The sequence below is a fragment of the Manis pentadactyla genome, chromosome 6 (genome assembly GCF_030020395.1).
Source record: "Manis pentadactyla isolate mManPen7 chromosome 6, mManPen7.hap1, whole genome shotgun sequence".
NCBI lineage: Eukaryota > Metazoa > Chordata > Mammalia > Pholidota > Manidae > Manis > Manis pentadactyla.
The window spans coordinates 28,066,581-28,079,930 of record NC_080024.1 but is presented as its reverse complement, the minus strand read 5'-3'; the positions used below and the strand labels follow the sequence as shown (position 1 = coordinate 28,079,930).

At 38.4% G+C, this 13,350-nt stretch overlaps 1 long non-coding RNA gene across 4 annotated transcripts in view; it reads right to left on the bottom strand.

Annotated features, from left to right (window-relative positions):
- Window positions 1–1,108: 1,108 nt before the first annotated feature.
- The window catches only part of LOC130684062 (uncharacterized), a 115,249-nt gene continuing 103,007 nt past the window's right edge, over window positions 1,109–13,350 (bottom strand). For 2 of the 4 annotated variants that reach the window (XR_008998192.1, XR_008998191.1), the window contains exons 2-3: window positions 9,927–12,654; window positions 1,109–2,480 (exon numbers count right to left, since the gene is read on the bottom strand). This is a non-coding gene — a long non-coding RNA (uncharacterized LOC130684062). The remainder of the gene's footprint in view (window positions 2,481–9,926; window positions 12,655–13,350) is intronic. The other 2 variants (XR_008998193.1, XR_008998190.1) reach the window with 2 other exon arrangements.

Here is a 13,350-nt window from a genome sequence, read left to right as displayed (position 1 = left end):
ATTTACGGGCTCTCTATCCCATTCCATTGGTCTGTGTGTCTATCTAAATGCCAGTACCATCCTGTTTTACTTACCGTAGCTTCTTTTTGTTATAGTTTGAAATTAGGAAGTGTGATGTCTCTGTTTTTGTTCTTTTTTCTCAGGATTGCTTGGCTATTCAAGGCCTTTTGTGGTTCCATATGAATTTTAGGATTGTTTTTCCATTTCTGTGAATAATGCCATTGGAATTTTAATAGGGATTGCATTGACTATATAGATGGCTTTGGGTAGTATGGATATTTTTAAATATTCATTCTTGCAATCCATGATCACAGTCTCTTTAGATTTGTTTAGGAGTTCTTAACACTTCTTTCATCAAAATCTTGTAGTTTCCTTGTACATATCTTTCATTTCTTTCTTTGGTTAAACTTATTCCTAGGTATTTTGTTTTTGATGCTATTACAATGGGATAGTTTTATTTCATTTTCAGATATTTTACTAGTATAGAGAAATGCAACTGATTTCTATATTTTGATTTTGTATGCTTCAACTTTACTCAATTCTTTGGTTATAACAGATTTTTAAGTCTAGGATTTCCTGTGTATGAGATCATGTCATCTACAAATGAATAAATGTGCTACACCACATTCATGCAATGAAAAATAAAAATCATATAATCATATCAATAGAGAAAAAGCATTTGACAAAATATATCCTTTCTTGATAAAAGAAAAAAACCCTCAGTAAATTTGGTATAGAAAGAACATACCTCAGCATAATAAAGTTCATATGTAACAAACCCACAGCTAACATCATACTCAATGTTAAAAAAAAGAAAAAACCTTTTCTTCTAAGATCAGAAAAAGACAAGGGTACCTACTCTCACCACTCTTATAAAGAAATAAAAGGCATCCAAATAAAAAACGAAGAAGTAAAATTGTCATTTTTTGCAGTTGGTATGTTTCTTGGTCTTAATTCACCTAGTAGAGAAAGAACAATAAAAATGTATTATAATAACAGAAACACATCTGGAGTATAAGATAAATTTTAGCCGAAATAAGCAGGTGAAGAGAGGCAACAAAGGGCCAGGTAGTTTATTTGAGTGCAACTCCCGGGTGATGTTCGCGGACTGGGTATTACAGACTGGGGAAGTTACACCCGGTCAGGGAGGTGGGGGCTTATAAGGGATTAGGAGGGGGAGGAGTGGGCAAGCTATCCTAGGGGGCATGGAGAGGTATGATTGGCTAAAGGTGACATAATAGACAACTAGAAACTTTTTTTCCTTCCAAGAGGGAGGAGGCTGACATCCGGGTCTTAGCTGGCACATCAGAAGGATGGAATTCAGGAAGAGCTGTCCCCTTCCCATATAAGGCACGGACCTTGGGGTCTGGTCTGTTCTCCCCCTATGGCATCTCTCTGTTCTGTTTGCATGTCCTTGTTTTTCCTTCCTCCAGCCTAACATGGAGAATCCCAAATATTTGGAAATTAAACCACACACTTGTAAATAGCACTGGCTCAAAAAAAAGGTCTTGAGAGACATTTAAAAAAACATTTTTTATTGAAGGAAAATGAAAATATTACATCAAAATTTAGAGGACGCAATGAAAATAGTGCTTACATGGAAATTTATAGCATTAAATGTCTTTGTTAGAAAAGAAGAAATCTAAAGCCAGTAGCCGAAGCTTCCACTTTAGGCAACTAGGGAAAAGGAGTAAAACAGGTCTAAAGCAAGCAAAAATAACATAATAAGAAAGGAACAAAGAAAGTAAAATACAAATTACCAATACAATAAATGAAAATGGGATATTCATTATTGATTCCATGGCCATTAAACAAATAAGTAGTATGAACAACTATATTCCAAATTTAACAATTTAGATTAAATGAACCAGTTCTATGAAAGATGCAAACTACCAAAACCTCAGCCTGTTGGGCTGAGGGTGGGCTGGGGAGATATTGTCCACCTAACCTTTTTCCTAAGCAGAGAGCACTGTGCAATCATTGCCCCTCTGTCACCCCTCTCACTGCCTGGAAGTCTTTCAAACCGCCCACTCTGCCTTCTTTCTCAGGAAGGCCAGTACAGCATGCCTGTTCTGCACAGGAGGCTGGTATCTCAGCCTCCCCAAGTGTTCCTCCCCAAGTGTTTCCAGCCCCACCAATCACCAGGGCATCATGCAATGTGGGCTCATGTTCCCAGAGCAGATCTCCAGGGCCAGCTCTTCAGGGATCCTGGGCTTCTACTCCCTACCCTCTCCTTTCCTCTTCCTTCTGCCCATGGGCCAGAGTGGGGGAAGGGCTTGGGTCTCACCAGATCATGGCTTTGCCACTTTACCTTCTTCTGTAGGGTCTTCTTCCCCAGATGTAGGAAGTCAGTAGTCTTCAGGTTGTTTTCAGGGCTAGTTGTATTTGCTGTATTTTCATGTTCTATGTGATTTTGGGAGGAGGTTTTTGCCTTGCCTTCGTACACTGCCATCTTTTACCCTAAATCCTGTTATTAACTTCTATGGGAAGAAAAAGTGTAAAATTTTTAAATTGATTTTATGCATGTAATAAGAACAAAACATGAGGGATTTTTATCTTGTAGTTTCTTTCTGTGAAACTTGTATCTGTGTCCATGCTAATAATGAATTATCTGACATTGAGTCATTAACTCCATATTCTTCTTGCTGGAAAGTTCCTGGGGAAAGTCTTGCTTCTGCCAGAGGCATTTTGTACCAGGAGGAAACACCAGCACTGTTTAATTCAGACTAGTGTAAGTTTAAGGAAATCTGCCTTGCTACGATACTCGCCAATTATTAATTTCTGTGTTCCTTAAACAACTATTTATTTAGTGCAACTTTGTGTCAGTCACTCTCTTATGTAATGAAAATTCATGGAACTTACATATTTATTGGGGAACATAGAATTTATCAAAAAACTAAAAGAATAAGTTTATCATACTTGATATTAGTGTAAAGGAGACCAGCCATTCTCTGACAGTTTATTACAGAGACTCTGATCCAGACTGGGATGTCACAGAGGCAATGTCACATTGCTTCCCAGAGAAACAGTTATCAGTTGGAATAAAAAGAATAAACAGAGCACGGATGGAGAATGGGGTTGGTGTGGTAATGTTCTGTAGAGAATGCCAGAGGCCTCCACAGATGCACGTGCAATAATAGCCTTGCAGTAAGAGGGCCGTGAGATCAAAATGCTAAAAGAAAGCATATGACTGAACCTAGAAAGCAAAGAATTGAGAACGCTGCAGAGAGCCAAAAAGAGAAAGCCTGACCTGCAGAATCCTAGTGAGTCTTAGGAACGAACTTGTTCTTTGTCCTAAAGAAAATGAGAAGCTACTGCAGGGTTCTGAGCTAGGCAGAGCTGCTTAACAGCTTTGCCTTTTCACTAGCTCCTCCTAGTGGCCAAGATGGGAACAGCTGTGAGGGGAGCCAAAGACAAAGAACTTTCTGACCTCTGCTCTCCCCCAGGCTGGACATTATGCAGCCCAGCAGCGTGAGCCCTTGTCGTTGTGGCTGTTGTCTGCTGGCTTAACTGACAGCATTTCTCAGCTGATTCTCAGCTTGACTGAATTTTGAGCTGACTCAAAATCAGTTTTCACTTTTTTTCTATTTCAGGAAAAACATGTATGCAGAGCAATAAAAGTGATGTACAAGAGGAGTAGGCTCTTGGCTGTGAGTAGCTGTCCAATACTCGAGTCATGATAATCCCCAAAAATGGTAATTTTAATAAGAGAAATCATTGCTTTTCCTTAAGGGAATTTGTAAACATTTGTTTTATTATCACACAAGAGATATTTGACTCTCCAGCACTGAAATAGAGTCAAGAGAAACAGTTCTTTAGAACTGCCTTTTCCTCACTGAAAAATGACCTACACTGCAATACCATAGCCTAGGCAAGGGCTTTGTAATTAAATTGTTGACCTTTGTTCCTACCTTCAGAAGAAAAAGCCCTAATTCTTAATACATAATCTATTCTGTGAACATAAAGCAATCTCACTGCAGATGCATTTTTTAAATAGCTTAACAAATACATAAATGAAAGCAATAGCTGCATAACTATTAAGTGTCTGTGATTCGTTTCTTCTGAGGTCTGGTATGATTTGGATCACTTAAAAAGGATGTCATGTCACGTTTATTTCATATTGGATGGAGGATTTGGAAACAAGATCACCTGGGAAAATACTTAATTTTGCATTAACATTTAATAGGCCATGACCTATGCTGCTGACAGTTAAGAATGTGAGAGACCTTGTAGAGTTCCTTGCTCATGTTCACACTGGGGTGAAAGTTGGACTTTCCTTTTCTTTCTAATACAGAAGATACAATGATAGTCGCTGCATGCAGAGAGATGATGTGACCCTCTTGGTTATAATAAGGGCAGAAGTCCTTAACATTGTTTGTTGTCAATCCATATTTTCTTGAAATAAACAAAACATCTAAAGCATTTACTACATCATATGCTCCTCAGACTCAAGAAGACTTTTTTTTTCCACCAATCAGGAAGATGGGTTTTGAACTTGCAAAAATAAAACTGAATGACTTTTTAAATAAGGGTTGACGAGTGTATTAGCATAGAATAACTAAGAGGCTGAAAGGACAAAAGAGACTGAAAGTCACAGAAACACTGGCAAAGGCGCCATGATAGACCTATGAGTTCATCGAGCCAAAAAGAGGGCTGGATGGACAGAGCTGAAAAAAAAGGCCTTGAGGCCTCACTTCCAGGTCAGGGCTTTTGAAAGCACAGTTCATAGAACAACCCTAGAAGTAAACAGTGACCTATGTTTTTCTCTCCACATCATTTTATTTTCTGCTTGTTATGCTTTATTTGGAAGCAAAGTAGAATCAATAAAATATATTTTCAGGCAATCCTGGAGTTTCAGAAAACTTGTTGTATCCATCCAGTTTAAAGTTTCTTTTAGGCATGGTAGCAAGACTGGGATTTCATAATCACACTGATATCCAAGAGGATGATGTGCATATCAATAACCTCAAATAAACTATGTATTGAGCCCATGTGCTCCAGTAACAGGTGTTTTCATGTCCTTTGCTTAGTATCCTTCTTTACCCAACACTCATGAGGTGGTCTTGACTTGATATGAAAAAGTATTCTTTGGGGAGTGATGTCATGTCCACGGATGTTTAAGAAGTTCTAAGAGGGCTTCCGAACAGGAAACATGATCAAGGGAAGTAGGGTTAATTTTTTTCTTTGCTCCACGTTTCCTGATATGGTTGTAAATGCACCTCAGATACTGAGTTAAGGGCATGTAAAGTAACTATGGAGCATTGCAGCCCCTCAAAATTGTCTGGAAACTTGGTTTTCTATTAATTAGGCTTTTATTAAACAAAAGTGTGATATGGTTTTTAGAAGACTGATTTTACTAAGGCTGTGTCATTCAAGAGTGTATGAGATTACAAAAAATAGTGGTGGAGACCACTGGAAAAGTGTGTGTGTGTGTGTGTGTGTGTGTGTGAGTGAGAGAGAGAGAGAGAGAGAGAGGAAGGAGGAGGGAGGCAGTGAGGGAGGGCTAGGGATCGATATGTAGATGTTTTGGTGGGTAAAGTGATGGAAGTTGCCTTAGATTTTTCAGATGCACTGCTATTTCCTCCTGTCCCTTTTTTATCTTACTCTCTTCTATTTACTGAATGTGTGTTCAAGAAACAATAAGTCTTTTTTAAATTAAACTTCCAATGCTAAAATTTTATTAAAATATTTTAAAGCTGTAATAGTACATGTAGAAACATATCAGAAGTGATTGGGTCCATCTACATGTGGAGATAAGTTCCGTTGGGTGAGGAACCAAGGATCAGTAGATCAATAGCGGCCACTATGGCAGCAAGTGGCCTCATATGAAAACAAGCTAGATGCAAAAATCAAACACTCTAAGAGCAGTTCTTTCTTCCATTGTGGGGTGAGAGCAAATTAGGTTAACAAATATTTATTGGAACACCTCTTGTTTTTACTGGCTGTTAGTGCCAAGCGAAAATATCCTGTGAACAGATCATTTGCATAGAATTACTAGAGTGCTAGTATGAAAAGTGGGCTGAATTTATATCTAATTTGCACAAAAGTATGATTTGCTTATTTCTATTGAAGCACTCCCTTCAATGTAAGAGCAGTTTTCTAATTGGATTAAAAACCACTATTCTTCATCAGACCGTGAGATGATCTGTGAAACACACTGGCAGTGTGGGCCATGCTGCTCATGCTGTTTGACAAGGTCCAGGTACGAGGAGGAATCCTGAAAACAGGAAACCTCATAGCTGGCCCCTGCTAATTCCTGCACTTATTTTTGCAATTATGATGTTGGTGGTTGGGCTCATATAAGGGAAATCTTTTGTATTTAAGATTTATTCATCTTTAGTAAATAACATAACCCAAAATATTGATCAAAGCAGCAATTCCGGAAACAAAAACTATGTTATGGGACCAACTGTTCCAGGCATACTGCCACAAATAAGTGAGGCAGGACAACCCAGGCCTCTCTTAAAACTAGAAGCAGTTTGTCCTCCCCTTTGTAAGAACTGAAACATGACTAACCAGGAATTATTTAGAATATTGTCAGAGAAGAAGTTATGGGAACCTGGGCCATAGAAAAACCCATTTTCCCAAAAAACTTATATGAAACAGCAAAGTAATAAAGATAGTCCCCACTGCCCAGGGCCCCCTTTATTTTGCTTTATAATATTAGAAGACACCTTTGGTACCCCCCTCATAGAAAGAATTTATGAGCAAAATAGGAAGATTTACATTTATAATTATCCCATATATAGAAGTTTATAATAAATTTATGATAAAATATTATTATATTAATGGTAAGGTAGTAAGAGCAGATTTAGTGTTATTATATAAAAGATAAAGAGGACTGCAAGGCCCTAGTGCCTATGGATGCAGGAGGAAAGGTGTGAACATCTGAAATTGTGGAATGAATATTATGAAAGAATAAGGTGTTTTTATTGTATTCATAGGAATGTTGAGGAATGTTAAAACTTATGTGATAAGAGTACCATCCCTAGACTTTAGATGTAAGCCTTAACCCACATGTGTAAGATAGAATTTAATTAATAATATAGCATTACACTTAATAACTAAAAGACATACAGCTTGCATTTATATAACCTGCTTAAACTTTATATAGCCTTAGACACATATCTTAAACTCTATATAATTTTACATGCTTATAAGTAAAAATCATAGCCCACATGCTTAGCCCAAACACTGTCTCATGCCATTTTCTGTTTAGTACTTAGCACGTAGCTTACATAAATTAGTAATCACAATAGACTAGGGGAAAGTTAAAAATTAAATGTTAAATGGCTACTATTAGAAGAAATGATGATCCTTACTTAAGGGTAATAAGCTGGAATTATGTAAACTGACAGAAAAAGGATTGTATTATTCATGATTAAAGAAAAACGTTTAACATTATGTAAACCTTAAAAAGATATAAAAATAAAGACCCTGCCGCTTGATGTCAGGAGATGCTACAACCTTAAATGGGTGTTTCGTCTCCTCACTCACCGACACTGTCCTTTCCTTCGTGACCCACACCTCAGCTAGAGCTGGACTCCGGCACAATAGTGATAAAATTTTACACTAGAAAAGCTCCTCAGCCTCTGGATATTGAAGGGCACATGTGTTTCTCTGTGATGAGGACAATGAGTTCTAGAAATCTCAATTCCCAGCCTAGATAACAGGCATACCACGTGGCTGGAGGTGTCTGAATAGAGTGCTGGGAAACCCTACACATGGGAAAATGTCTATTCGCCATCTTTAGCTTTTAAGATTCTTTTGATGGATGTGAGTTTTTAGAAAAGATCATTATCCACCTTCAATCCTCTGTTTATATTTTTCTCAAGGAAGAGAACCCTGAAATTGGTTGAGGGAAGAAAACAAAAAAACTTTGGGTAACACAGTAATAGGAATTTTCTAAAGACTGATTGCCAGGCATCTATTAGCATCTACTTCAGAGCTGAAACAAGCTTTTCTTACCATGTTCCAGCAAAAAACCTTCCTTATAGGACTTTTAAAAATTGAAGCAGAGTTAATATATTTTATTGGTTTCAGGTGTGCAACATACTGATTTGATAATTATATACATTACTAAACGCTCACCACAATGTGTAGTTACCTAGTTACCACAACTTCTCTTTTGTCTATACTTTAGGGAATGTTGCCAGTCAACACAACATCAATGAAATTCTCCCACTTGTTCCTCAATCCTCAGAGTTTGTGCTAAAGCTTATATGGCATCATAGACTCTTTTTCCTCTCCTAATATATTTCTTTTTAAAATATGTCTCCATAGACTATACTTTTGAAAGTTCTATGCTGAAATATGTATTTTTAAAGAAGTTTTCTTGCTCAAATTATTATTAATATCTTACAGAGAAGTTAAGTAACTTGTACAAGATTCCACCACTAGAAAGAGGGGGAGCTGGAATTTGAACACAGACTCTTTTTAAGAAGAAAATAATTTAAAAAGGAAAAAATGAAGATTTTATAGACTGGCTACACAGCACCAAGCATGGTATCTCTTGCAATGAGGTCCAATAAATCTTTGTTGAATGGGTGAATGGATAGATGCACGAATGAAAGAAAATGAAGGTGAGATCTAAGTCAAAAATGAAAGGAGATTACATGAAGTAATGGGAAAGGAAGTTGGTGTAAGAGGTCAGGGAGTATTTATGAATTCTGATCAGTCTATTGGAAGTATTTTGTAATAATTTTGAAATAACTGAACGGCAGGTGACAGAAGAGACTAGAATGTTTTCTGTACTCATGCCTTTTCTGGTTATAAAATGTATATATAATATAATTCACATATATGATATATATATATATAAATGCATATTTATAAAATATTTTATACAAATTTATGTGATTTATATATAACATACAATAAAATATTTAGAAGATAAGTGAACTTTATCTTCTAAGTAATACAGCATACAAATCCATACTTTACCTAGAGATAAACATTGTTATTAACATTTTTTATACCCATCCATAAAAGCAAATCTCTCAGAGAAAAATTGCTATTTTAAACCAAATTTTATTGTGACTCCTTTTATATCCTAAAGCACATCGCATGATTTATATCACTGGACAATATAAGTGTATTTCCTGTAGGCACAGGTGGGAGAATATGAAAATGTCTAAGCCTTTCCATTTTTTTTTCCTTCTGGTTTTTGGGGTTTTTTTTTTTTTTTTTTGACTAAAAGATGGAAAGCTAGATGGCAGAGCATAGTGGAATCCTTTGGTTTGCAAAGTCAGGCTTGTAGTTGTGAAGAGACTTCAGAGCTAAATAGCCCAGGAAAATAAAATGGGAAGGATGGTATTTGGAGGAAGCCAAAGGAAGGAGGTTCCCAGAAGAAATAAAAGAAAAGTCTTTAGAGAACAGTGAGACATGATTCTAGGGTGGGTGGAAGATATTTTATGAGATGTTTTACATAACATTATCTTTGTAATTGTTCCTGTTGGGCATTACAAAGCATAGGCATCTCCCCTAATTTTAAGGAAAGCATACATTCGGAGAGTCTGTCTATGGAAATCAAGTAAACAGATGATTTTCCCTGTCTCTGATAACATGATATACAAGAGGGACACCTTTCATCAGATGGTGAGATAATTCATTTCCTGAAATGCTGCAACTGAAATAACGAATGCTGTGGCTCACAGCTCGGGAGGACTATGGAAAGCAGGAGCTGCCCCTCCCACAGAAACTTGTTCTACCTATGTTCTACTGGTAGCTAGGTTAGTACTAGTAGAATAGTTAATACTAGTACTTGACTATAACAGTAGCTACACTATAAATTGTGTAATTACTTTTCTCTTAATAAAATTCACTTAAAATGTCAATACATAGACCTTTGTCAGTGTTATTCTACCCTGCCAGGGCATTATAAACACCTGAGTAGCTTTAAAAATACATGACGTTCAGGCCTTTACCTGAAGATTCAGATTTGGCTGCTTTGTAACTGATATAGTTACATCTTGTGGAGATGTAGATTTTGGGAAGATCCAGTGAGGAGACCATGCAGAGAAAGTGAAACTACAGAGAGAAATGCACAGCACAGAGGAGAGAGCATATATCACCACATACCTAGAGTGAGGGAAAGGAAAAGGAAACAGACAAACTAAAATTAGAAAGAAGAAAAATCCAGGAGAGATGGTATAACCTCTGGGAAAAGGGATCAAGAGTGACCAGGAGGACGTAATGGCAGATACTGCTCGCAGTTAACTCAAGGACATAGCCTCTGAATTTAGTGAGCAGAAGGGCACGGGTCATCTTTCACAGAGGCAGCTACTTAGGTATTGGTGGGAGAGTCAAGAGGGAGAAAGAGATGGGGTTGGGGAGGAGGAAAGGTTGGACATAGCAGGTCAAGTGGGAAAATTGAAGAAATGAGGGCAATATGGGGGGCAGCCCACATATAGGTGGTGGATTCAAATGAACAGCTTTTTAGGACTGGGGAGAGCAGAGAGTATTTATTTGAGAGCAGATGAGATGCAGTACTTGGAAAGAGACCTTGAAAAGTATTTTAGATAAAGGGGACATTTTGAGAAGTGATAATGATGGAAAGCATGGATTCCAGAGTCCTGGAGCAAAGAGTGCAAAATCTGGAATCAGATTCCTAAGGTTGATTCCTGTCCATACCACCGCTCAAGTGGCATTCTGTGAACAACACATAAGATGTGATTTTGTGTGGACAAAATGGGTGATTCTGATGTAAATTCTTAACCTTCTTATGTGTCAATTTTCACTTCTATAAAGTGGACATAATGACAATATCTTAATGGTTATTGTGAAGAACATATAAGTACAAATAAAGACTTTCAAGCACTGTGTATTAGTAGTGTCAATTTGCTGTTATTATTGGTTATATCTTTGACCCATAGTACCGGCTTTCAGGTTCATACAAAATCACACACAAAAAATCCCTACTATTCCTAAAAGGATTTTTCTGAAGACAAAGCTGGAGCTCCCATAAATTAAACCTGGTCACTGAAGGAATGGGGAGGAAAGCCAGACCAGCGGAGAACCCAAGTGCCTATGAAAAGTGAGGAATGTCCTTCTTTTCACTGTAAACTTGAATAGATTTTGGAATTGATGACTACAGGGACTCCTTCCTTCAATAACTACTTTTGCTTCCTTTAATTTGGATTTAATTGCTACCCTGTGGGCATAGTGATCTTCAAAATATAGAGCACCTCTCCGGCCAGGACCGGAATGGCCTCAGCCGTCAGCGTGGCGGCCGTAGCCGCGCCTCGGAAAGCAGCCCAGCCACTCGCGCTCAAGAGCCTCCCTCCGTGCCACAGGGCACCAGCTTCGCTTCGGCCGCTCCTCGCGCCCCTACAGGGGCCACAAGCCGCGGCCTCGCCTCCTGGACAGGGAGAGGGAGGAGAGCCTGCAGCAAGAGGGAGTGACATGGGCGCTCCTTCGCTATGAGGAGTCCACCTACCTTCGGAGTCGGCCTCATCTTTCATCCCGCTTGGGAATGGTCCCATTTAAGCCTTTCCTGCCTTGCTCGCGCGCATTGGCAGCCTTGTGTCCAATCCATGCTCGCAGAGCCCCTATAAATGCTAGGCGCTGACATTCTCACTTGAACACAGGTCCCTGTGTCCCGCTCACCTTCCACCTCCCGACTGGAGCAAGCACGGCCAATCCCCTACCTACTGGAATTTAATTGTCTTAGCTTATCATTCTAGAGCACCTTTTTCTTCCCCATTAGACTGATCTCATGGAAGGAAGAGCCCTAGTTTATTGATCACAATCCCTACTGCCTGACACTAGGTAGGCGCCCAACCACTGCTTCTTGGATGACACACAGACATCTTTGGTTGGAGGTAGTAGCCAAAAACTGAAAATTCGTTCTTCGGAGTTGGGAAGGGTGAAGAATAAGACTTAAAGTAGCAGAGAAGGCAAAAAAAAAGGACTAAGGGCTCTCTCTAATGATTAGCTTTTGTTCCAAATATTATCATTATCATCAGTGTTGTTCTTTTAAATGTCCTTACCAGGTCCTATATATCAGTTTCTTCTTCCCTATGTATCTGCTATGCTATTTGTGTCTTTTAAATTTTATCTCAATTTTCTTTCAGTTTTGATGTGTAACTGACAAAAAATGTATATATATTTGAGGTGTAGAACTTGCTCTTCTGGTATATGTGAGATGTATATATTAGATCTCCTGAACTTATCCATCTTGCATAGTTGAAGCTTTCCACCCTCAATTCCCCAAAGCCCCAACTAATGGCAACCACCATTCGAGTTTATGCTTCTACGAGTTGAACTCTTTTAGATTTCACATATAAGTGAGAGTGTTCCATATTTGTCTTTGTCTCTGGCTTATTTCACTTAGCACGTGTCCTTCAATTTCATCCAACTAGTTGCAAATAACATTTCCTAATTCTGTGTTTTCTAATTACATAATTTCCAATACAGATAATGGAAATAAATATACCATATATGCTTAAATACATAGAGCCATGAGCTATAGTGATTGCATAAGCTTGCTGGTCATAATGGTCTAACACAGCAGGCACAATTTAAAGAAAAATCATGGAATTTTACCTCTAACTCCTGCCTACAGCAAAGGAACCCACTGTCCCAGGGGCTCGACTGGGATTTAGTGTGCAAATGATTCATCTTCCTGGAACCACCTCAAGAGTCCATGGTGTCCTAAGATAGGGCAGTGAACACAAAACAGAATCACTTTTATGGCCACATACACACAGCACCAGTACTAGCTACCCAGGGGTTGTCTTTAATTTCCTTCCCCCTTTCCAATCTAGCATTAGCCATGCAAATACCTCCACGAGCTCTCCTCTTACTTATCAGTGTAGACACAACAAAGCTTAAATTCTAAAAACCCCAAGTGGAAAAAGTCATGTTTGAGGCAGTCAGGGAAATCTAAATCTGGGGGACTAGGTGATGATATTACCAAGGGCTTATTGTTCCCATTCAAGTGCCCAGAGCGCACTGGTTATGCAGGCAAAGGTCTTTGTTTTTTCAAAAGTGCATACAGACAAAGATGTAGAGATGAAAGGACCCATATGTCTGGAGTTTCACTTATCACAGCAAGAAGTGGAGTTGGAGCGAGGAAGAGAGGAGGAACGCAGGAAAGAAGGAAGGATGGGAGGGAGGAAAGAAGGTGGACGAAGCAAGTTTGGTCAAATCCTGGTAAATGATGAAGCTCAATGATGGTTTTTATGGGGATCTGTTAGAGTTCTCTGGCTATTGTTTAGTGTATTTGAGTATTTTCATGACAAACTTTTTTTGTAAAAGACAAGTGAAACCTCTTCACACAAATCGCAGCGATGTAAATCACCTCTTATGTGTGTAAATTCAAGTTAATAAAATGTCTTTCCAGAAAAA